This window comes from Gobio gobio (genome assembly GCF_949357685.1).
Source record: "Gobio gobio genome assembly, chromosome: 5".
Taxonomy (NCBI): Eukaryota; Metazoa; Chordata; class Actinopteri; order Cypriniformes; family Gobionidae; genus Gobio; species Gobio gobio.
The window spans coordinates 38,623,330-38,649,329 of NC_137101.1; positions in this window are offsets into that span (position 1 = coordinate 38,623,330).

A 26,000-nucleotide genomic window follows, 5' to 3' on the forward strand; every position below is an offset into this window, starting at 1 on the left:
ATTCGGACTGCGGTTGCTGCGGGCACAACGCAGAGTACTAAACGCTATACAGTGATGGTAGGAACACTGTCATTGAAAGAGTTGTTTTATTTCATTACAAGTTGATAACTCTTACGTGGTTTGGAATGAATGGCCAAAAACACAGATGACCGGGACTTTTTGAAACAGTTCTCGCTTCAGACTCGAAAAGAGATGTGGGTTGCCAAATTTCCGTTCTGCATGTGAAGTTAGAGAACAAAAGCAGGTCAACTAAAGCTCCTGGAGGGAACAACTCCCGACGGAAACCGACAAAGCACCACGTAGTCGGCAGGGTTCGAACCTGCGCGGGGAGACCCCAATGGATTTCGAATCCATCGCCTTAACCTCTCGGCCACGACTACTCCTTGATAAGAGTCGCATGTCATTTTCTTGGCAGGATGTGAAGGGCAGAGTACAACGGGTACAATGCACACAGCTAAAAAATCGAGTTGTGAGCTGCACCTGAAGTTAGAGAAGACATTGAGCTGTAAGAAAGCTCCTATATGACACAATTCTTTTCACAAACAGACAAAGCATCACGTAGTAGGCAGGGTTCGAACCTGCGCGGGGAGACCCCAATGGATTTCAAGTCCATCGCCTTAACCTCTCGGCCACGACTACTGCATTCAGTGAGTCGCATGCTATTTTCTTGGCTGGATTTGAGCAGCAGAGGAGATCAGGTCCAACCTTCCATGCACCCGGCTACAAAATCGAGTTGGCAAAAAGGAGTTCAATGTCATCTTCGCCTACAAGAAAAGACTGCCATGACCCGGATTCGGACCGCGGTTGCTGCGGGTACAATGCAGAGTACTAAAAGCAATACGGTGACGGCACACCAATTGCCAGGGCTTGCATGCTTAAGTGGTTTGAACAGAGGAGTAAATGGTACATAATGAGTAGGCTTCTGTTTTACTATTGTAAGAGAGAACAAGTGCAACATTTAAAAAATAAAGACTAATATGCAAGGTTCTCCACAATACATAATTCAGTGACTCTTGAGCTGCACAACGTCAAGGCCTTGAAGTTATCGAGGGTTACCAAAGCCATTGCTCCGACTGCCTATATAGAATGGCCAGAAAATCAGATGACCGGGGCTTTTTGAAACGGTGCTCACTTAAGTCTTGAAAAGAGATACGTGCTGCCCAATTTCCATACTGCACATGAAGTTAGAGAAGACAACGAGCTCAAACAAAGCTCCTGTATGACACAACTCTTGTCGCAAAACAGACAAAGCATCACGTAGTCGGCAGGGTTCGAACCTGCGCGGGGAGACCCCAATGGATTTCAAGTCCATCGCCTTAACCTCTCGGCCACGACTACTCCTTTCAGTGAGTCACATGCTATTTTCACGGCTAGATGTGAGCAGCAGAGGAGGCCGGGTCAAACCGTCGATGTACCCGACTACAATATTGAATTGGCAAAAAGGAGTTGAGTGCCGCCTTCGCCTACACGAAAAGACTGCCATGACCCGGATTCGGACTGCGGTTGCTGCGGGCACAACGCAGAGTACTTAACGCTATACAGTGATGGTAGGAACACTGTCATTGAAAGAGTTGTTTTATTTCATTACAAGTTGATAACTCTTACGTGGTTTGGAATGAATGGCCAAAAACACAGATGACCGGGACTTTTTGAAACAGTTCTCGCTTCAGACTCGAAAAGAGATGTGGGTTGCCAAATTTCCGTTCTGCATGTGAAGTTAGAGAACAAAAGCAGGTCAACTAAAGCTCCTGGAGGGAACAACTCCCGACGGAAACCGACAAAGCACCACGTAGTCGGCAGGGTTCGAAACTGCGCGGGGAGACCCCAATGGATTTCGAGTCCATCGCCTTAACCTCTCGGCCACGACTACTCCTTGATAAGAGTCGCATGTCATTTTCTTGGCAGGATGTGAAGGGCAGAGTACAACGGGTACAATGCACACAGCTAAAAAATCGAGTTGTGAGCTGCACCTGAAGTTAGAGAAGACATTGAGCTGTAAGAAAGCTCCTATATGACACAATTCTTTTCACAAACAGACAAAGCATCACGTAGTCGGCAGGGTTCGAACCTGCGCGGGGAGACCCCAATGGATTTCAAGTCCATCGCCTTAACCTCTCGGCCACGACTACTGCATTCAGTGAGTCGCATGCTATTTTCTTGGCTGGATTTGAGCAGCAGAGGAGATCAGGTCCAACCTTCCATGCACCCGGCTACAAAATCGAGTTGGCAAAAAGGAGTTCAATGTCATCTTCGCCTACAAGAAAAGACTGCCATGACCCGGATTCGGACCGCGGTTGCTGCGGGTACAATGCAGAGTACTAAAAGCAATACGGTGACGGCACACCAATTGCCAGGGCTTGCATGCTTAAGTGGTTTGAACAGAGGAGTAAATGGTACATAATGAGTAGGCTTCTGTTTTACTATTGTAAGAGAGAACAAGTGCAACATTTAAAAAATAAAGACTAATATGCAAGGTTCTCCACAATACATAATTCAGTGACTCTTGAGCTGCACAACGTCAAGGCCTTGAAGTTATCGAGGGTTACCAAAGCCATTGCTCCGACTGCCTATATAGAATGGCCAGAAAATCAGATGACCGGGGCTTTTTGAAACGGTGCTCACTTAAGTCTTGAAAAGAGATACGTGCTGCCCAATTTCCATACTGCACATGAAGTTAGAGAAGACAACGAGCTCAAACAAAGCTCCTGTATGACACAATTCTTGTCGCAAAACAGACAAAGCATCACGTAGTCGGCAGGGTTCGAACCTGCGCGGGGAGACCCCAATGGATTTCAAGTCCATCGCCTTAACCTCTCGGCCACGACTACTCCTTTCAGTGAGTCACATGCTATTTTCACGGCTAGATGTGAGCAGCAGAGGAGGCCGGGTCAAACCGTTGATGTACCCGACTACAATATTGAATTGGCAAAAAGGAGTTGAGTGCCGCCTTCGCCTACACGAAAAGACTGCCATGTCCCGGATTCGGACTGCGGTTGCTGCGGGCACAACGCAGAGTACTAAACGCTATACAGTGATGGCACTCCAAATCACCAAGGCCCGCTGAGAAGTGCCTGAACATACAGCGTCAACGGATAGCTTCAGCTCTGCTCTCTCAAGTCCCCCAACCCTGCTTGCTGAGACAGCAACCATGTCTTAAAGCAGGTAAAACAAAACCAAAGACTGGGAAAAAAACAACACCACATCTTTTCTTGGGGAGGAAGACCATTTCTCTCAAAGGCAGGAAAGAGCACGGCAAGTTATTAGGGGAGGTCTGCAACAAACTGCCAGCCCTTCACCCGAACAGGGACTTGAACCCTGGACCCTCAGACTAAAAGTCTGATGCTCTACCGACTGAGCTGTCTGGGCTCTTGCCACAGTACAGTCACCCTGGGGACATAACAGTACTTTCTCCATAACGTGTTCATGCTTTGTCATCTTAAGGATGAAGACAACAATTTATAAAGGGAAGAGATATGGGCTGCTCCTGGTAAGGTAGGAACAATGTCATTGAAAGAGTTGTTTTATTTCATTACAAGTTGATAACTCTTACGTGGTTTGGAATGAATGGCCAAAAACACAGATGACCGGGACTTTTTGAAACAGTTCTCGCTTCAGACTCGAAAAGAGATGTGGGTTGCCAAATTTCCGTTCTGCATGTGAAGTTAGAGAACAAAAGCAGGTCAACTAAAGCTCCTGGAGGGAACAACTCCCGACGGAAACCGACAAAGCACCACGTAGTCGGCAGGGTCCGAACCTGCGCGGGGAGACCCCAATGGATTTCGAGTCCATCGCCTTAACCTCTCGGCCACGACTACTCCTTGATAAGAGTCGCATGTAATTTTCTTGGCAGGATGTGAAGGGCAGAGTACAACGGGTACAATGCACACAGCTAAAAAATCGAGTTGTGAGCTGCACCTGAAGTTAGAGAAGACACTGAGCTGTAACAAAGCTCCTGTATGACACAATTCTTTTCACAAACAGACAAAGCATCACGTAGTCGGCAGGGTTCGAACCTGCGCGGGGAGACCCCAATGGATTTCAAGTCCATCGCCTTAACCTCTCGGCCACGACTACTGCATTCAGTGAGTCGCATGCTATTTTCTTGGCTGGATTTGAGCAGCAGAGGAGATCAGGTCCAACCTTCCATGCACCCGGCTACAAAATCGAGTTGGCAAAAAGGAGTTCAATGTCATCTTCGCCTACAAGAAAAGACTGCCATGACCCGGATTCGGACCGCGGTTGCTGCGGGTACAATGCAGAGTACTAAAAGCAATACGGTGACGGCACACCAATTGCCAGGGCTTGCATGCTTAAGTGGTTTGAACAGAGGAGTAAATGGTACATAATGAGTAGGCTTCTGTTTTACTATTGTAAGAGAGAACAAGTGCAACATTTAAAAAATAAAGACTAATATGCAAGGTTCTCCACAATACATAATTCAGTGACTCTTGAGCTGCACAACGTCAAGGCCTTGAAGTTATCGAGGGTTACCAAAGCCATTGCTCCGACTGCCTATATAGAATGGCCAGAAAATCAGATGACCGGGGCTTTTTGAAACGGTGCTCACTTAAGTCTTGAAAAGAGATACGTGCTGCCCAATTTCCATACTGCACATGAAGTTAGAGAAGACAACGAGCTCAAACAAAGCTCCTGTATGACACAATTCTTGTCGCAAAACAGACAAAGCATTACGTAGTCGGCAGGGTTCGAACCTGCGCGGGGAGGCCCCAATGGATTTCAAGTCCATCGCCTTAACCTCTCGGCCACGACTACTCCTTTCAGTGAGTCACATGCTATTTTCACGGCTAGATGTGAGCAGCAGAGGAGGCCGGGTCAAACCGTCGATGTACCCGACTACAATATTGAATTGGCAAAAAGGAGTTGAGTGCCGCCTTCGCCTACACGAAAAGACTGCCATGACCCGGATTCGGACTGCGGTTGCTGCGGGCACAACGCAGAGTACTAAACGCTATACAGTGATGGTAGGAACACTGTCATTGAAAGAGTTGTTTTATTTCATTACAAGTTGATAACTCTTACGTGGTTTGGAATGAATGGCCAAAAACACAGATGACCGGGACTTTTTGAAACAGTTCTCGCTTCAGACTCGAAAAGAGATGTGGGTTGCCAAATTTCCGTTCTGCATGTGAAGTTAGAGAACAAAAGCAGGTCAACTAAAGCTCCTGGAGGGAACAACTCCCGACGGAAACCGACAAAGCACCACGTAGTCGGCAGGGTTCGAACCTGCGCGGGGAGACCCCAATGGATTTCGAGTCCATCGCCTTAACCTCTCGGCCACGACTACTCCTTGATTAGAGTCGCATGTCATTTTCTTGGCAGGATGTGAAGGGCAGAGTACAACGGGTACAATGCACACAGCTAAAAAATCGAGTTGTGAGCTGCACCTGAAGTTAGAGAAGACATTGAGCTGTAAGAAAGCTCCTATATGACACAATTCTTTTCACAAACAGACAAAGCATCACGTAGTTGGCAGGGTTCGAACCTGCGCGGGGAGACCCCAATGGATTTCAAGTCCATCGCCTTAACCTCTCGGCCACGACTACTGCATTCAGTGAGTCGCATGCTATTTTCTTGGCTGGATTTGAGCAGCAGAGGAGATCAGGTCCAACCTTCCATGCACCCGGCTACAAAATCGAGTTGGCAAAAAGGAGTTCAATGTCATCTTCACCTACAAGAAAAGACTGCCATGACCCGGATTCGGACCGCGGTTGCTGCGGGTACAATGCAGAGTACTAAAAGCAATACGGTGACGGCACACCAATTGCCAGGGCTTGCATGCTTAAGTGGTTTGAACAGAGGAGTAAATGGTACATAATGAGTAGGCTTCTGTTTTACTATTGTAAGAGAGAACAAGAACAACATTTAAAAAATAAAGACTAATATGCAAGGATCTCCACAATACATAATTCAGTGACTCTTGAGCTGCACAACGTCAAGGCCTTGAAGTTATCGAGGGTTACCAAAGCCATTGCTCCGACTGCCTATATAGAATGGCCAGAAAATCAGATGACCGGGGCTTTTTGAAACGGTGCTCACTTAAGTCTTGAAAAGAGATACGTGCTGCCCAATTTCCATACTGCACATGAAGTTAGAGAAGACAACGAGCTCAAACAAAGCTCCTGTATGACACAATTCTTGTCGCAAAACAGACAAAGCATCACGTAGTCGGCAGGGTTCGAACCTGCGCGGGGAGACCCCAATGGATTTCAAGTCCATCGCCTTAACCTCTCGGCCACGACTACTCCTTTCAGTGAGTCACATGCTATTTTCACGGCTAGATGTGAGCAGCAGAGGAGGCCGGGTCAAACCGTCGATGTACCTGACTACAATATTGAATTGGCAAAAAGGAGTTGAGTGCCGCCTTCGCCTACACGAAAAGACTGCCATGTCCCGGATTCGGACTGCGGTTGCTGCGGGCACAACGCAGAGTACTAAACGCTATACAGTGATGGCACTCCAAATCACCAAGGCCCGCTGAGAAGTGCCTGAACATACAGCGTCAACGGATAGCTTCAGCTCTGCTCTCTCAAGTCCCCCAACCCTGCTTGCTGAGACAGCAACCATGTCTTAAAGCAGGTAAAACAAAACCAAAGACTGGGAAAAAAACAACACCACATCTTTTCTTGGGGAGGAAGACCATTTCTCTCAAAGGCAGGAAAGAGCACGGCAAGTTATTAGGGGAGGTCTGCAACAAACTGCCAGCCCTTCACCCGAACAGGGACTTGAACCCTGGACCCTCAGACTAAAAGTCTGATGCTCTACCGACTGAGCTGTCTGGGCTCTTGCCACAGTACAGTCACCCTGGGGACATAACAGTACTTTCTCCATAACGTGTTCATGCTTTGTCATCTTAAGGATGAAGACAACAATTTATAAAGGGAAGAGATATGGGCTGCTCCTGGTAAGGTAGGAACAATGTCATTGAAAGAGTTGTTTTATTTCATTACAAGTTGATAACTCTTACGTGGTTTGGAATGAATGGCCAAAAACACAGATGACCGGGACTTTTTGAAACAGTTCTCGCTTCAGACTCGAAAAGAGATGTGGGTTGCCAAATTTCCGTTCTGCATGTGAAGTTAGAGAACAAAAGCAGGTCAACTAAAGCTCCTGGAGGGAACAACTCCCGACGGAAACCGACAAAGCACCACATAGTCGGCAGGGTTCGAACCTGCGCGGGGAGACCCCAATGGATTTCGAGTCCATCGCCTTAACCTCTCGGCCACGACTACTCCTTGATAAGAGTTGCATGTCATTTTCTTGGCAGGATGTGAAGGGCAGAGTACAACGGGTACAATGCACACAGCTAAAAAATCGAGTTGTGAGCTGCACCTGAAGTTAGAGAAGACATTGAGCTGTAAGAAAGCTCCTATATGACACAATTCTTTTCACAAACAGACAAAGCATCACGTAGTCGGCAGGGTTCCAACCTGCGCGGGGAGACCCCAATGGATTTCAAGTCCATCGCCTTAACCTCACGGCCACGACTACTGCATTCAGTGAGTCGCATGCTATTTTCTTGGCTGGATTTGAGCAGCAGAGGAGATCAGGTCCAACCTTCCATGCACCCGGCTACAAAATCGAGTTGGCAAAAAGGAGTTCAATGTCATCTTCGCCTACAAGAAAAGACTGCCATGACCCGGATTCGGACCGCGGTTGCTGCGGGTACAATGCAGAGTACTAAAAGCAATACGGTGACGGCACACCAATTGCCAGGGCTTGCATGCTTAAGTGGTTTGAACAGAGGAGTAAATGGTACATAATGAGTAGGCTTCTGTTTTACTATTGTAAGAGAGAACAATTGCAACATTTAAAAAATAAAGACTAATATGCAAGGTTCTCCACAATACATAATTCAGTGACTCTTGAGCTGCACAACGTCAAGGCCTTGAAGTTATCGAGGGTTACCAAAGCCATTGCTCCGACTGCCTATATAGAATGGCCAGAAAATCAGATGACCGGGGCTTTTTGAAACGGTGCTCACTTAAGTCTTGAAAAGAGATACGTGCTGCCCAATTTCCATACTGCACATGAAGTTAGAGAAGACAACGAGCTCAAACAAAGCTCCTGTATGACACAATTCTTGTCGCAAAACAGACAAAGCATCACGTAGTCGGCAGGGTTCGAACCTGCGCGGGGAGACCCCAATGGATTTCAAGTCCATCGCCTTAACCTCTCGGCCACGACTACTCCTTTCAGTGAGTCACATGCTATTTTCACGGCTAGATGTGAGCAGCAGAGGAGGCCGGGTCAAACCGTCGATGTACCTGACTACAATATTGAATTGGCAAAAAGGAGTTGAGTGCCGCCTTCGCCTACACGAAAAGACTGCCATGTCCCGGATTCGGACTGCGGTTGCTGCGGGCACAACGCAGAGTACTAAACGCTATACAGTGATGGCACTCCAAATCACCAAGGCCCGCTGAGAAGTGCCTGAACATACAGCGTCAACGGATAGCTTCAGCTCTGCTCTCTCAAGTCCCCCAACCCTGCTTGCTGAGACAGCAACCATGTCTTAAAGCAGGTAAAACAAAACCAAAGACTGGGAAAAAAACAACACCACATCTTTTCTTGGGGAGGAAGACCATTTCTCTCAAAGGCAGGAAAGAGCACGGCAAGTTATTAGGGGAGGTCTGCAACAAACTGCCAGCCCTTCACCCGAACAGGGACTTGAACCCTGGACCCTCAGACTAAAAGTCTGATGCTCTACCGACTGAGCTGTCTGGGCTCTTGCCACAGTACAGTCACCCTGGGGACATAACAGTACTTTCTCCATAACGTGTTCATGCTTTGTCATCTTAAGGATGAAGACAACAATTTATAAAGGGAAGAGATATGGGCTGCTCCTGGTAAGGTAGGAACAATGTCATTGAAAGAGTTGTTTTATTTCATTACAAGTTGATAACTCTTACGTGGTTTGGAATGAATGGCCAAAAACACAGATGACCGGGACTTTTTGAAACAGTTCTCGCTTCAGACTCGAAAAGAGATGTGGGTTGCCAAATTTCCGTTCTGCATGTGAAGTTAGAGAACAAAAGCAGGTCAACTAAAGCTCCTGGAGGGAACAACCCCCGACGGAAACCGACAAAGCACCACGTAGTCGGCAGGGTCCGAACCTGCGCGGGGAGACCCCAATGGATTTCGAGTCCATCGCCTTAACCTCTCGGCCACGACTACTCCTTGATAAGAGTCGCATGTAATTTTCTTGGCAGGATGTGAAGGGCAGAGTACAAAGGGTACAATGCACACAGCTAAAAAATCGAGTTGTGAGCTGCACCTGAAGTTAGAGAAGACACTGAGCTGTAACAAAGCTCCTGTATGACACAATTCTTTTCACAAACAGACAAAGCATCACGTAGTCGGCAGGGTTCGAACCTGCGCGGGGAGACCCCAATGGATTTCAAGTCCATCGCCTTAACCTCTCGGCCACGACTACTGCATTCAGTGAGTCGCATGCTATTTTCTTGGCTGGATTTGAGCAGCAGAGGAGATCAGGTCCAACCTTCCATGCACCCGGCTACAAAATCGAGTTGGCAAAAAGGAGTTCAATGTCATCTTCGCCTACAAGAAAAGACTGCCATGACCCGGATTCGGACCGCGGTTGCTGCGGGTACAATGCAGAGTACTAAAAGCAATACGGTGACGGCACACCAATTGCCAGGGCTTGCATGCTTAAGTGGTTTGAACAGAGGAGTAAATGGTACATAATGAGTAGGCTTCTGTTTTACTATTGTAAGAGAGAACAAGTGCAACATTTAAAAAATAAAGACTAATATGCAAGGTTCTCCACAATACATAATTCAGTGACTCTTGAGCTGCACAACGTCAAGGCCTTGAAGTTATCGAGGGTTACCAAAGCCATTGCTCCGACTGCCTATATAGAATGGCCAGAAAATCAGATGACCGGGGCTTTTTGAAACGGTGCTCACTTAAGTCTTGAAAAGAGATACGTGCTGCCCAATTTCCATACTGCACATGAAGTTAGAGAAGACAACGAGCTCAAACAAAGCTCCTGTATGACACAATTCTTGTCGCAAAACAGACAAAGCATTACGTAGTCGGCAGGGTTCGAACCTGCGCGGGGAGGCCCCAATGGATTTCAAGTCCATCGCCTTAACCTCTCGGCCACGACTACTCCTTTCAGTGAGTCACATGCTATTTTCACGGCTAGATGTGAGCAGCAGAGGAGGCCGGGTCAAACCGTCGATGTACCCGACTACAATATTGAATTGGCAAAAAGGAGTTGAGTGCCGCCTTCGCCTACACGAAAAGACTGCCATGACCCGGATTCGGACTGCGGTTGCTGCGGGCACAACGCAGAGTACTAAACGCTATACAGTGATGGTAGGAACACTGTCATTGAAAGAGTTGTTTTATTTCATTACAAGTTGATAACTCTTACGTGGTTTGGAATGAATGGCCAAAAACACAGATGACCGGGACTTTTTGAAACAGTTCTCGCTTCAGACTCGAAAAGAGATGTGGGTTGCCAAATTTCCGTTCTGCATGTGAAGTTAGAGAACAAAAGCAGGTCAACTAAAGCTCCTGGAGGGAACAACTCCCGACGGAAACCGACAAAGCACCACGTAGTCGGCAGGGTTCGGACCTGCGCGGGGAGACCCCAATGGATTTCGAGTCCATCGCCTTAACCTCTCGGCCACGACTACTCCTTGATAAGAGTTGCATGTCATTTTCTTGGCAGGATGTGAAGGGCAGAGTACAACGGGTACAATGCACACAGCTAAAAAATCGAGTTGTGAGCTGCACCTGAAGTTAGAGAAGACATTGAGCTGTAAGAAAGCTCCTATATGACACAATTCTTTTCACAAACAGACAAAGCATCACGTAGTCGGCAGGGTTCCAACCTGCGCGGGGAGACCCCAATGGATTTCAAGTCCATCGCCTTAACCTCTCGGCCACGACTACTGCATTCAGTGAGTCGCATGCTATTTTCTTGGCTGGATTTGAGCAGCAGAGGAGATCAGGTCCAACCTTCCATGCACCCGGCTACAAAATCGAGTTGGCAAAAAGGAGTTCAATGTCATCTTCGCCTACAAGAAAAGACTGCCATGACCCGGATTCGGACCGCGGTTGCTGCGGGTACAATGCAGAGTACTAAAAGCAATACGGTGACGGCACACCAATTGCCAGGGCTTGCATGCTTAAGTGGTTTGAACAGAGGAGTAAATGGTACATAATGAGTAGGCTTCTGTTTTACTATTGTAAGAGAGAACAATTGCAACATTTAAAAAATAAAGACTAATATGCAAGGTTCTCCACAATACATAATTCAGTGACTCTTGAGCTGCACAACGTCAAGGCCTTGAAGTTATCGAGGGTTACCAAAGCCATTGCTCCGACTGCCTATATAGAATGGCCAGAAAATCAGATGACCGGGGCTTTTTGAAACGGTGCTCACTTAAGTCTTGAAAAGAGATACGTGCTGCCCAATTTCCATACTGCACATGAAGTTAGAGAAGACAACGAGCTCAAACAAAGCTCCTGTATGACACAATTCTTGTCGCAAAACAGACAAAGCATCACGTAGTCGGCAGGGTTCGAACCTGCGCGGGGAGACCCCAATGGATTTCAAGTCCATCGCCTTAACCTCTCGGCCACGACTACTCCTTTCAGTGAGTCACATGCTATTTTCACGGCTAGATGTGAGCAGCAGAGGAGGCCGGGTCAAACCGTTGATGTACCCGACTACAATATTGAATTGGCAAAAAGGAGTTGAGTGCCGCCTTCGCCTACACGAAAAGACTGCCATGACCCGGATTCGGACTGCGGTTGCTGCGGGCACAACGCAGAGTACTAAACGCTATACAGTGATGGTAGGAACACTGTCATTGAAAGAGTTGTTTTATTTCATTACAAGTTGATAACTCTTACGTGGTTTGGAATGAATGGCCAAAAACACAGATGACCGGGACTTTTTGAAACAGTTCTCGCTTCAGACTCGAAAAGAGATGTGGGTTGCCAAATTTCCGTTCTGCATGTGAAGTTAGAGAACAAAAGCAGGTCAACTAAAGCTCCTGGAGGGAACAACTCCCGACGGAAACCGACAAAGCACCACGTAGTCGGCAGGGTTCGAACCTGCGCGGGGAGACCCCAATGGATTTCGAGTCCATCGCCTTAACCTCTCGGCCACGACTACTCCTTGATTAGAGTCGCATGTCATTTTCTTGGCAGGATGTGAAGGGCAGAGTACAACGGGTACAATGCACACAGCTAAAAAATCGAGTTGTGAGCTGCACCTGAAGTTAGAGAAGACATTGAGCTGTAAGAAAGCTCCTATATGACACAATTCTTTTCACAAACAGAAAAAGCATCACGTAGTTGGCAGGGTTCGAACCTGCGCGGGGAGACCCCAATGGATTTCAAGTCCATCGCCTTAACCTCTCGGCCACGACTACTGCATTCAGTGAGTCGCATGCTATTTTCTTGGCTGGATTTGAGCAGCAGAGGAGATCAGGTCCAACCTTCCATGCACCCGGCTACAAAATCGAGTTGGCAAAAAGGAGTTCAATGTCATCTTCACCTACAAGAAAAGACTGCCATGACCCGGATTCGGACCGCGGTTGCTGCGGGTACAATGCAGAGTACTAAAAGCAATACGGTGACGGCACACCAATTGCCAGGGCTTGCATGCTTAAGTGGTTTGAACAGAGGAGTAAATGGTACATAATGAGTAGGCTTCTGTTTTACTATTGTAAGAGAGAACAAGAACAACATTTAAAAAATAAAGACTAATATGCAAGGATCTCCACAATACATAATTCAGTGACTCTTGAGCTGCACAACGTCAAGGCCTTGAAGTTATCGAGGGTTACCAAAGCCATTGCTCCGACTGCCTATATAGAATGGCCAGAAAATCAGATGACCGGGGCTTTTTGAAACGGTGCTCACTTAAGTCTTGAAAAGAGATACGTGCTGCCCAATTTCCATACTGCACATGAAGTTAGAGAAGACAACGAGCTCAAACAAAGCTCCTGTATGACACAATTCTTGTCGCAAAACAGACAAAGCATCACGTAGTCGGCAGGGTTCGAACCTGCGCGGGGAGACCCCAATGGATTTCAAGTCCATCGCCTTAACCTCTCGGCCACGACTACTCCTTTCAGTGAGTCACATGCTATTTTCACGGCTAGATGTGAGCAGCAGAGGAGGCCGGGTCAAACCGTCGATGTACCTGACTACAATATTGAATTGGCAAAAAGGAGTTGAGTGCCGCCTTCGCCTACACGAAAAGACTGCCATGTCCCGGATTCGGACTGCGGTTGCTGCGGGCACAACGCAGAGTACTAAACGCTATACAGTGATGGCACTCCAAATCACCAAGGCCCGCTGAGAAGTGCCTGAACATACAGCGTCAACGGATAGCTTCAGCTCTGCTCTCTCAAGTCCCCCAACCCTGCTTGCTGAGACAGCAACCATGTCTTAAAGCAGGTAAAACAAAACCAAAGACTGGGAAAAAAACAACACCACATCTTTTCTTGGTGAGGAAGACCATTTCTCTCAAAGGCAGGAAAGAGCACGGCAAGTTATTAGGGGAGGTCTGCAACAAACTGCCAGCCCTTCACCCGAACAGGGACTTGAACCCTGGACCCTCAGACTAAAAGTCTGATGCTCTACCGACTGAGCTGTCTGGGCTCTTGCCACAGTACAGTCACCCTGGGGACATAACAGTACTTTCTCCATAACGTGTTCATGCTTTGTCATCTTAAGGATGAAGACAACAATTTATAAAGGGAAGAGATATGGGCTGCTCCTGGTAAGGTAGGAACAATGTCATTGAAAGAGTTGTTTTATTTCATTACAAGTTGATAACTCTTACGTGGTTTGGAATGAATGGCCAAAAACACAGATGACCGGGACTTTTTGAAACAGTTCTCGCTTCAGACTCGAAAAGAGATGTGGGTTGCCAAATTTCCGTTCTGCATGTGAAGTTAGAGAACAAAAGCAGGTCAACTAAAGCTCCTGGAGGGAACAACCCCCGACGGAAACCGACAAAGCACCACGTAGTCGGCAGGGTCCGAACCTGCGCGGGGAGACCCCAATGGATTTCGAGTCCATCGCCTTAACCTCTCGGCCACGACTACTCCTTGATAAGAGTCGCATGTAATTTTCTTGGCAGGATGTGAAGGGCAGAGTACAACGGGTACAATGCACACAGCTAAAAAATCGAGTTGTGAGCTGCACCTGAAGTTAGAGAAGACACTGAGCTGTAACAAAGCTCCTGTATGACACAATTCTTTTCACAAACAGACAAAGCATCACGTAGTCGGCAGGGTTCGAACCTGCGCGGGGAGACCCCAATGGATTTCAAGTCCATCGCCTTAACCTCTCGGCCACGACTACTGCATTCAGTGAGTCGCATGCTATTTTCTTGGCTGGATTTGAGCAGCAGAGGAGATCAGGTCCAACCTTCCATGCACCCGGCTACAAAATCGAGTTGGCAAAAAGGAGTTCAATGTCATCTTCGCCTACAAGAAAAGACTGCCATGACCCGGATTCGGACCGCGGTTGCTGCGGGTACAATGCAGAGTACTAAAAGCAATACGGTGACGGCACACCAATTGCCAGGGCTTGCATGCTTAAGTGGTTTGAACAGAGGAGTAAATGGTACATAATGAGTAGGCTTCTGTTTTACTATTGTAAGAGAGAACAAGTGCAACATTTAAAAAATAAAGACTAATATGCAAGGTTCTCCACAATACATAATTCAGTGACTCTTGAGCTGCACAACGTCAAGGCCTTGAAGTTATCGAGGGTTACCAAAGCCATTGCTCCGACTGCCTATATAGAATGGCCAGAAAATCAGATGACCGGGGCTTTTTGAAACGGTGCTCACTTAAGTCTTGAAAAGAGATACGTGCTGCCCAATTTCCATACTGCACATGAAGTTAGAGAAGACAACGAGCTCAAACAAAGCTCCTGTATGACACAATTCTTGTCGCAAAACAGACAAAGCATTACGTAGTCGGCAGGGTTCGAACCTGCGCGGGGAGGCCCCAATGGATTTCAAGTCCATCGCCTTAACCTCTCGGCCACGACTACTCCTTTCAGTGAGTCACATGCTATTTTCACGGCTAGATGTGAGCAGCAGAGGAGGCCGGGTCAAACCGTCGATGTACCCGACTACAATATTGAATTGGCAAAAAGGAGTTGAGTGCCGCCTTCGCCTACACGAAAAGACTGCCATGACCCGGATTCGGACTGCGGTTGCTGCGGGCACAACGCAGAGTACTAAACGCTATACAGTGATGGTAGGAACACTGTCATTGAAAGAGTTGTTTTATTTCATTACAAGTTGATAACTCTTACGTGGTTTGGAATGAATGGCCAAAAACACAGATGACCGGGACTTTTTGAAACAGTTCTCGCTTCAGACTCGAAAAGAGATGTGGGTTGCCAAATTTCCGTTCTGCATGTGAAGTTAGAGAACAAAAGCAGGTCAACTAAAGCTCCTGGAGGGAACAACTCCCGACGGAAACCGACAAAGCACCACGTAGTCGGCAGGGTTCGAACCTGCGCGGGGAGACCCCAATGGATTTCGAGTCCATCGCCTTAACCTCTCGGCCACGACTACTCCTTGATAAGAGTTGCATGTCATTTTCTTGGCAGGATGTGAAGGGCAGAGTACAACGGGTACAATGCACACAGCTAAAAAATCGAGTTGTGAGCTGCACCTGAAGTTAGAGAAGACATTGAGCTGTAAGAAAGCTCCTATATGACACAATTCTTTTCACAAACAGACAAAGCATCACGTAGTCGGCAGGGTTCCAACCTGCGCGGGGAGACCCCAATGGATTTCAAGTCCATCGCCTTAACCTCTCGGCCACGACTACTGCATTCAGTGAGTCGCATGCTATTTTCTTGGCTGGATTTGAGCAGCAGAGGAGATCAGGTCCAACCTTCCATGCACCCGGCTACAAAATCGAGTTGGCAAAAAGGAGTTCAATGTCATCTTCGCCTACAAGAAAAGACTGCCATGACCCGGATTCGGACCGCGGTTGCTGCGGGTACAATGCAGAGTACTAAAAGCAATACGGTGACGGCACACCAATTGCCAGGGCTTGCATGCTTAAGTGGTTTGAACAGAGGAGTAAATGGTACATAATGAGTAGGCTTCTGTTTTACTATTGTAAGAGAGAACAATTGCAACATTTAAAAAATAAAGACTAATATGCAAGGTTCTCCACAATACATAATTCAGTGACTCTTGAGCTGCACAACGTCAAGGCCTTGAAGTTATCGAGGGTTACCAAAGCCATTGCTCCGACTGCCTATATAGAATGGCCAGAAAATCAGATGACCGGGGCTTTTTGAAACGGTGCTCACTTAAATCTTGAAAAGAGATACGTGCTGCCCAATTTCCATACTGCACATGAAGTTAGAGAAGACAACGAGCTCAAACAAAGCTCCTGTATGACACAATTCTTGTCGCAAAACAGACAAAGCATCACGTCGTCGGCAGGGTTCGAACCTGCGCGGGGAGACCCCAATGGATTTCAAGTCCATCGCCTTAACCTCTCGGCCACGACTACTCCTTTCAGTGAGTCACATGCTATTTTCACGGCTAGATGTGAGCAGCAGAGGAGGCCGGGTCAAACCGTTGATGTACCCGACTACAATATTGAATTGGCAAAAAGGAGTTGAGTGCCGCCTTCGCCTACACGAAAAGACTGCCATGACCCGGATTCGGACTGCGGTTGCTGCGGGCACAACGCAGAGTACTAAACGCTATACAGTGATGGTAGGAACACTGTCATTGAAAGAGTTGTTTTATTTCATTACAAGTTGATAACTCTTACGTGGTTTGGAATGAATGGCCAAAAACACAGATGACCGGGACTTTTTGAAACAGTTCTCGCTTCAGACTCGAAAAGAGATGTGGGTTGCCAAATTTCCGTTCTGCATGTGAAGTTAGAGAACAAAAGCAGGTCAACTAAAGCTCCTGGAGGGAACAACTCCCGACGGAAACCGACAAAGCACCACGTAGTCGGCAGGGTTCGAACCTGCGCGGGGAGACCCCAATGGATTTCGAGTCCATCGCCTTAACCTCTCGGCCACGACTACTCCTTGATTAGAGTCGCATGTCATTTTCTTGGCAGGATGTGAAGGGCAGAGTACAACGGGTACAATGCACACAGCTAAAAAATCGAGTTGTGAGCTGCACCTGAAGTTAGAGAAGACATTGAGCTGTAAGAAAGCTCCTATATGACACAATTCTTTTCACAAACAGAAAAAGCATCACGTAGTTGGCAGGGTTCGAACCTGCGCGGGGAGACCCCAATGGATTTCAAGTCCATCGCCTTAACCTCTCGGCCACGACTACTGCATTCAGTGAGTCGCATGCTATTTTCTTGGCTGGATTTGAGCAGCAGAGGAGATCAGGTCCAACCTTCCATGCACCCGGCTACAAAATCGAGTTGGCAAAAAGGAGTTCAATGTCATCTTCACCTACAAGAAAAGACTGCCATGACCCGGATTCGGACCGCGGTTGCTGCGGGTACAATGCAGAGTACTAAAAGCAATACGGTGACGGCACACCAATTGCCAGGGCTTGCATGCTTAAGTGGTTTGAACAGAGGAGTAAATGGTACATAATGAGTAGGCTTCTGTTTTACTATTGTAAGAGAGAACAAGAACAACATTTAAAAAATAAAGACTAATATGCAAGGATCTCCACAATACATAATTCAGTGACTCTTGAGCTGCACAACGTCAAGGCCTTGAAGTTATCGAGGGTTACCAAAGCCATTGCTCCGACTGCCTATATAGAATGGCCAGAAAATCAGATGACCGGGGCTTTTTGAAACGGTGCTCACTTAAGTCTTGAAAAGAGATACGTGCTGCCCAATTTCCATACTGCACATGAAGTTAGAGAAGACAACGAGCTCAAACAAAGCTCCTGTATGACACAATTCTTGTCGCAAAACAGACAAAGCATCACGTAGTCGGCAGGGTTCGAACCTGCGCGGGGAGACCCCAATGGATTTCAAGTCCATCGCCTTAACCTCTCGGCCACGACTACTCCTTTCAGTGAGTCACATGCTATTTTCACGGCTAGATGTGAGCAGCAGAGGAGGCCGGGTCAAACCGTCGATGTACCTGACTACAATATTGAATTGGCAAAAAGGAGTTGAGTGCCGCCTTCGCCTACACGAAAAGACTGCCATGTCCCGGATTCGGACTGCGGTTGCTGCGGGCACAACGCAGAGTACTAAACGCTATACAGTGATGGCACTCCAAATCACCAAGGCCCGCTGAGAAGTGCCTGAACATACAGCGTCAACGGATAGCTTCAGCTCTGCTCTCTCAAGTCCCCCAACCCTGCTTGCTGAGACAGCAACCATGTCTTAAAGCAGGTAAAACAAAACCAAAGACTGGGAAAAAAACAACACCACATCTTTTCTTGGTGAGGAAGACCATTTCTCTCAAAGGCAGGAAAGAGCACGGCAAGTTATTAGGGGAGGTCTGCAACAAACTGCCAGCCCTTCACCCGAACAGGGACTTGAACCCTGGACCCTCAGACTAAAAGTCTGATGCTCTACCGACTGAGCTGTCTGGGCTCTTGCCACAGTACAGTCACCCTGGGGACATAACAGTACTTTCTCCATAACGTGTTCATGCTTTGTCATCTTAAGGATGAAGACAACAATTTATAAAGGGAAGAGATATGGGCTGCTCCTGGTAAGGTAGGAACAATGTCATTGAAAGAGTTGTTTTATTTCATTACAAGTTGATAACTCTTACGTGGTTTGGAATGAATGGCCAAAAACACAGATGACCGGGACTTTTTGAAACAGTTCTCGCTTCAGACTCGAAAAGAGATGTGGGTTGCCAAATTTCCGTTCTGCATGTGAAGTTAGAGAACAAAAGCAGGTCAACTAAAGCTCCTGGAGGGAACAACCCCCGACGGAAACCGACAAAGCACCACGTAGTCGGCAGGGTCCGAACCTGCGCGGGGAGACCCCAATGGATTTCGAGTCCATCGCCTTAACCTCTCGGCCACGACTACTCCTTGATAAGAGTCGCATGTAATTTTCTTGGCAGGATGTGAAGGGCAGAGTACAACGGGTACAATGCACACAGCTAAAAAATCGAGTTGTGAGCTGCACCTGAAGTTAGAGAAGACACTGAGCTGTAACAAAGCTCCTGTATGACACAATTCTTTTCACAAACAGACAAAGCATCACGTAGTCGGCAGGGTTCGAACCTGCGCGGGGAGACCCCAATGGATTTCAAGTCCATCGCCTTAACCTCTCGGCCACGACTACTGCATTCAGTGAGTCGCATGCTATTTTCTTGGCTGGATTTGAGCAGCAGAGGAGATCAGGTCCAACCTTCCATGCACCCGGCTACAAAATCGAGTTGGCAAAAAGGAGTTCAATGTCATCTTCGCCTACAAGAAAAGACTGCCATGACCCGGATTCGGACCGCGGTTGCTGCGGGTACAATGCAGAGTACTAAAAGCAATACGGTGACGGCACACCAATTGCCAGGGCTTGCATGCTTAAGTGGTTTGAACAGAGGAGTAAATGGTACATAATGAGTAGGCTTCTGTTTTACTATTGTAAGAGAGAACAAGTGCAACATTTAAAAAATAAAGACTAATATGCAAGGTTCTCCACAATACATAATTCAGTGACTCTTGAGCTGCACAACGTCAAGGCCTTGAAGTTATCGAGGGTTACCAAAGCCATTGCTCCGACTGCCTATATAGAATGGCCAGAAAATCAGATGACCGGGGCTTTTTGAAACGGTGCTCACTTAAGTCTTGAAAAGAGATACGTGCTGCCCAATTTCCATACTGCACATGAAGTTAGAGAAGACAACGAGCTCAAACAAAGCTCCTGTATGACACAATTCTTGTCGCAAAACAGACAAAGCATTACGTAGTCGGCAGGGTTCGAACCTGCGCGGGGAGGCCCCAATGGATTTCAAGTCCATCGCCTTAACCTCTCGGCCACGACTACTCCTTTCAGTGAGTCACATGCTATTTTCACGGCTAGATGTGAGCAGCAGAGGAGGCCGGGTCAAACCGTCGATGTACCCGACTACAATATTGAATTGGCAAAAAGGAGTTGAGTGCCGCCTTCGCCTACACGAAAAGACTGCCATGACCCGGATTCGGACTGCGGTTGCTGCGGGCACAACGCAGAGTACTAAACGCTATACAGTGATGGTAGGAACACTGTCATTGAAAGAGTTGTTTTATTTCATTACAAGTTGATAACTCTTACGTGGTTTGGAATGAATGGCCAAAAACACAGATGACCGGGACTTTTTGAAACAGTTCTCGCTTCAGACTCGAAAAGAGATGTGGGTTGCCAAATTTCCGTTCTGCATGTGAAGTTAGAGAACAAAAGCAGGTCAACTAAAGCTCCTGGAGGGAACAACTCCCGACGGAAACCGACAAAGCACCACGTAGTCGGCAGGGTTCGAACCTGCGCGGGGAGACCCCAATGGATTTCGAGTCCATCGCCTTAACCTCTCGGCCACGACTACTCCTTGATAAGAGTTGCATGTCATTTTCTTGGCAGGATGTGAAGGGCAGAGTACAACGGGTACAATGCACACAGCTAAAAAATCGAGTTGTGAGCTGCACCTGAAGTTAGAGAAGACATTGAGCTGTAAGAAAGCTCCTATATGACACAATTCTTTTCACAAACAGACAAAGCATCACGTAGTCGGCAGGGTTCCAACCTGCGCGGGGAGACCCCAATGGATTTCAAGTCCATCGCCTTAACCTCTCGGCCACGACTACTGCATTCAGTGAGTCGCATGCTATTTTCTTGGCTGGATTTGAGCAGCAGAGGAGATCAGGTCCAACCTTCCATGCACCCGGCTACAAAATCGAGTTGGCAAAAAGGAGTTCAATGTCATCTTCGCCTACAAGAAAAGACTGCCATGACCCGGATTCGGACCGCGGTTGCTGCGGGTACAATGCAGAGTACTAAAAGCAATACGGTGACGGCACACCAATTGCCAGGGCTTGCATGCTTAAGTGGTTTGAACAGAGGAGTAAATGGTACATAATGAGTAGGCTTCTGTTTTACTATTGTAAGAGAGAACAATTGCAACATTTAAAAAATAAAGACTAATATGCAAGGTTCTCCACAATACATAATTCAGTGACTCTTGAGCTGCACAACGTCAAGGCCTTGAAGTTATCGAGGGTTACCAAAGCCATTGCTCCGACTGCCTATATAGAATGGCCAGAAAATCAGATGACCGGGGCTTTTTGAAACGGTGCTCACTTAAGTCTTGAAAAGAGATACGTGCTGCCCAATTTCCATACTGCACATGAAGTTAGAGAAGACAACGAGCTCAAACAAAGCTCCTGTATGACACAATTCTTGTCGCAAAACAGACAAAGCATCACGTCGTCGGCAGGGTTCGAACCTGCGCGGGGAGACCCCAATGGATTTCAAGTCCATCGCCTTAACCTCTCGGCCACGACTACTCCTTTCAGTGAGTCACATGCTATTTTCACGGCTAGATGTGAGCAGCAGAGGAGGCCGGGTCAAACCGTTGATGTACCCGACTACAATATTGAATTGGCAAAAAGGAGTTGAGTGCCGCCTTCGCCTACACGAAAAGACTGCCATGACCCGGATTCGGACTGCGGTTGCTGCGGGCACAACGCAGAGTACTAAACGCTATACAGTGATGGTAGGAACACTGTCATTGAAAGAGTTGTTTTATTTCATTACAAGTTGATAACTCTTACGTGGTTTGGAATGAATGGCCAAAAACACAGATGACCGGGACTTTTTGAAACAGTTCTCGCTTCAGACTCGAAAAGAGATGTGGGTTGCCAAATTTCCGTTCTGCATGTGAAGTTAGAGAACAAAAGCAGGTCAACTAAAGCTCCTGGAGGGAACAACTCCCGACGGAAACCGACAAAGCACCACGTAGTCGGCAGGGTTCGAACCTGCGCGGGGAGACCCCAATGGATTTCAAGTCCATCGCCTTAACCTCTCGGCCACGACTACTCCTTTCAGTGAGTCACATGCTATTTTCACGGCTAGATGTGAGCAGCAGAGGAGGCCGGGTCAAACCGTCGATGTACCTGACTACAATATTGAATTGGCAAAAAGGAGTTGAGTGGCGCCTTCGCCTACACGAAAAGACTGCCATGTCCCGGATTCGGACTGCGGTTGCTGCGGGCACAACGCAGAGTACTAAACGCTATACAGTGATGGCACTCCAAATCACCAAGGCCCGCTGAGAAGTGCCTGAACATACAGCGTCAACGGATAGCTTCAGCTCTGCTCTCTCAAGTCCCCCAACCCTGCTTGCTGAGACAGCAACCATGTCTTAAAGCAGGTAAAACAAAACCAAAGACTGGGAAAAAAACAACACCACATCTTTTCTTGGGGAGGAAGACCATTTCTCTCAAAGGCAGGAAAGAGCACGGCAAGTTATTAGGGGAGGTCTGCAACAAACTGCCAGCCCTTCACCCGAACAGGGACTTGAACCCTGGACCCTCAGACTAAAAGTCTGATGCTCTACCGACTGAGCTGTCTGGGCTCTTGCCACAGTACAGTCACCCTGGGGACATAACAGTACTTTCTCCATAACGTGTTCATGCTTTGTCATCTTAAGGATGAAGACAACAATTTATAAAGGGAAGAGATATGGGCTGCTCCTGGTAAGGTAGGAACAATGTCATTGAAAGAGTTGTTTTATTTCATTACAAGTTGATAACTCTTACGTGGTTTGGAATGAATGGCCAAAAACACAGATGACCGGGACTTTTTGAAACAGTTCTCGCTTCAGACTCGAAAAGAGATGTGGGTTGCCAAATTTCCGTTCTGCATGTGAAGTTAGAGAACAAAAGCAGGTCAACTAAAGCTCCTGGAGGGAACAACCCCCGACGGAAACCGACAAAGCACCACGTAGTCGGCAGGGTCCGAACCTGCGCGGGGAGACCCCAATGGATTTCGAGTCCATCGCCTTAACCTCTCGGCCACGACTACTCCTTGATAAGAGTCGCATGTAATTTTCTTGGCAGGATGTGAAGGGCAGAGTACAAGGGTACAATGCACACAGCTAAAAAATCGAGTTGTGAGCTGCACCTGAAGTTAGAGAAGACACTGAGCTGTAACAAAGCTCCTGTATGACACAATTCTTTTCACAAACAGACAAAGCATCACGTAGTCGGCAGGGTTCGAACCTGCGCGGGGAGACCCCAATGGATTTCAAGTCCATCGCCTTAACCTCTCGGCCACGACTACTGGATTCAGGGAGTCGCATGCTATTTTCTTGGCTGGATTTGAGCAGCAGAGGAGATCAGGTCCAACCTTCCATGCACCCGGCTACAAAATCGAGTTGGCAAAAAGGAGTTCAATGTCATCTTCGCCTACAAGAAAAGACTGCCATGACCCGGATTCGGACCGCGGTTGCTGCGGGTACAATGCAGAGTACTAAAAGCAATACGGTGACGGCACACCAATTGCCAGGGCTTGCATGCTTAAGTGGTTTGAACAGAGGAGTAAATGGTACATAATGAGTAGGCTTCTGTTTTACTATTGTAAGAGAGAACAAGTGCAACATTTAAAAAATAAAGACTAATATGCAAGGTTCTCCACAATACATAATTCAGTGACTCTTGAGCTGCACAACGTCAAGGCCTTGAAGTTATCGAGGGTTACCAAAGCCATTGCTCCGACTGCCTATATAGAATGGCCAGAAAATCAGATGACCGGGGCTTTTTGAAACGGTGCTCACTTAAGTCTTGAAAAGAGATACGTGCTGCCCAATTTCCATACTGCACATGAAGTTAGAGAAGACAACGAGCTCAAACAAAGCTCCTGTATGACACAATTCTTGTCGCAAAACAGACAAAGCATCACGTAGTCGGCAGGGTTCGAACCTGCGCGGGGAGACCCCAATGGATTTCAAGTCCATCGCCTTAACCTCTCGGCCACGACTACTCCTTTCAGTGAGTCACATGCTATTTTCACGGCTAGATGTGAGCAGCAGAGGAGATCAGGTCCAACCTTCCATGCACCCGGCTACAAAATCGAGTTGGCAAAAAGGAGTTCAATGTCATCTTCGCCTACAAGAAAAGACTGCCATGACCCGGATTCGGACCGCGGTTGCTGCGGGTACAATGCAGAGTACTAAAAGCAATACGGTGACGGCACACCAATTGCCAGGGCTTGCATGCTTAAGTGGTTTGAACAGAGGAGTAAATGGTACATAATGAGTAGGCTTCTGTTTTACTATTGTAAGAGAGAACAAGTGCAACATTTAAAAAATAAAGACTAATATGCAAGGTTCTCCACAATACATAATTCAGTGACTCTTGAGCTGCACAACGTCAAGGCCTTGAAGTTATCGAGGGTTACCAAAGCCATTGCTCCGACTGCCTATATAGAATGGCCAGAAAATCAGATGACCGGGGCTTTTTGAAACGGTGCTCACTTAAGTCTTGAAAAGAGATACGTGCTGCCCAATTTCCATACTGCACATGAAGTTAGAGAAGACAACGAGCTCAAACAAAGCTCCTGTATGACACAATTCTTGTCGCAAAACAGACAAAGCATCACGTAGTCGGCAGGGTTCGAACCTGCGCGGGGAGACCCCAATGGATTTCAAGTCCATCGCCTTAACCTCTCGGCCACGACTACTCCTTTCAGTGAGTCACATGCTATTTTCACGGCTAGATGTGAGCAGCAGAGGAGGCCGGGTCAAACCGTCGATGTACCCGACTACAATATTGAATTGGCAAAAAGGAGTTGAGTGCCGCCTTCGCCTACACGAAAAGACTGCCATGACCCGGATTCGGACTGCGGTTGCTGCGGGCACAACGCAGAGTACTAAACGCTATACAGTGATGGTAGGAACACTGTCATTGAAAGAGTTGTTTTATTTCATTACAAGTTGATAACTCTTACGTGGTTTGGAATGAATGGCCAAAAACACAGATGACCGGGACTTTTTGAAACAGTTCTCGCTTCAGACTCGAAAAGAGATGTGGGTTGCCAAATTTCCGTTCTGCATGTGAAGTTAGAGAACAAAAGCAGGTCAACTAAAGCTCCTGGAGGGAACAACTCCCGACGGAAACCGACAAAGCACCACGTAGTCGGCAGGGTTCGAACCTGCGCGGGGAGACCCCAATGGATTTCGAGTCCATCGCCTTAAACTCTCGGCCACGACTACTCCTTGATTAGAGTCGCATGTCATTTTCTTGGCAGGATGTGAAAGGCAGAGTACAAGGGTACAATGCACACAGCTAAAAAATCGAGTTGTGAGCTGCACCTGAAGTTAGAGAAGACATTGAGCTGTAAGAAAGCTCCTATATGACACAATTCTTTTCACAAACAGACAAAGCATCACGTAGTCGGCAGGGTTCGAACCTGCGCGGGGAGACCCCAATGGATTTCAAGTCCATCGCCTTAACCTCTCGGCCACGACTACTGCATTCAGTGAGTCGCATGCTATTTTCTTGGCTGGATTTGAGCAGCAGAGGAGATCAGGTCCAACCTTCCATGCACCCGGCTACAAAATCGAGTTGGCAAAAAGGAGTTCAATGTCATCTTCGCCTACAAGAAAAGACTGCCATGACCCGGATTCGGACCGCGGTTGCTGCGGGTACAATGCAGAGTACTAAAAGCAATACGGTGACGGCACACCAATTGCCAGGGCTTGCATGCTTAAGTGGTTTGAACAGAGGAGTAAATGGTACATAATGAGTAGGCTTCTGTTTTACTATTGTAAGAGAGAACAAGTGCAACATTTAAAAAATAAAGACTAATATGCAAGGTTCTCCACAATACATAATTCAGTGACTCTTGAGCTGCACAACGTCAAGGCCTTGAAGTTATCGAGGGTTACCAAAGCCATTGCTCCGACTGCCTATATAGAATGGCCAGAAAATCAGATGACCGGGGCTTTTTGAAACGGTGCTCACTTAAGTCTTGAAAAGAGATACGTGCTGCCCAATTTCCATACTGCACATG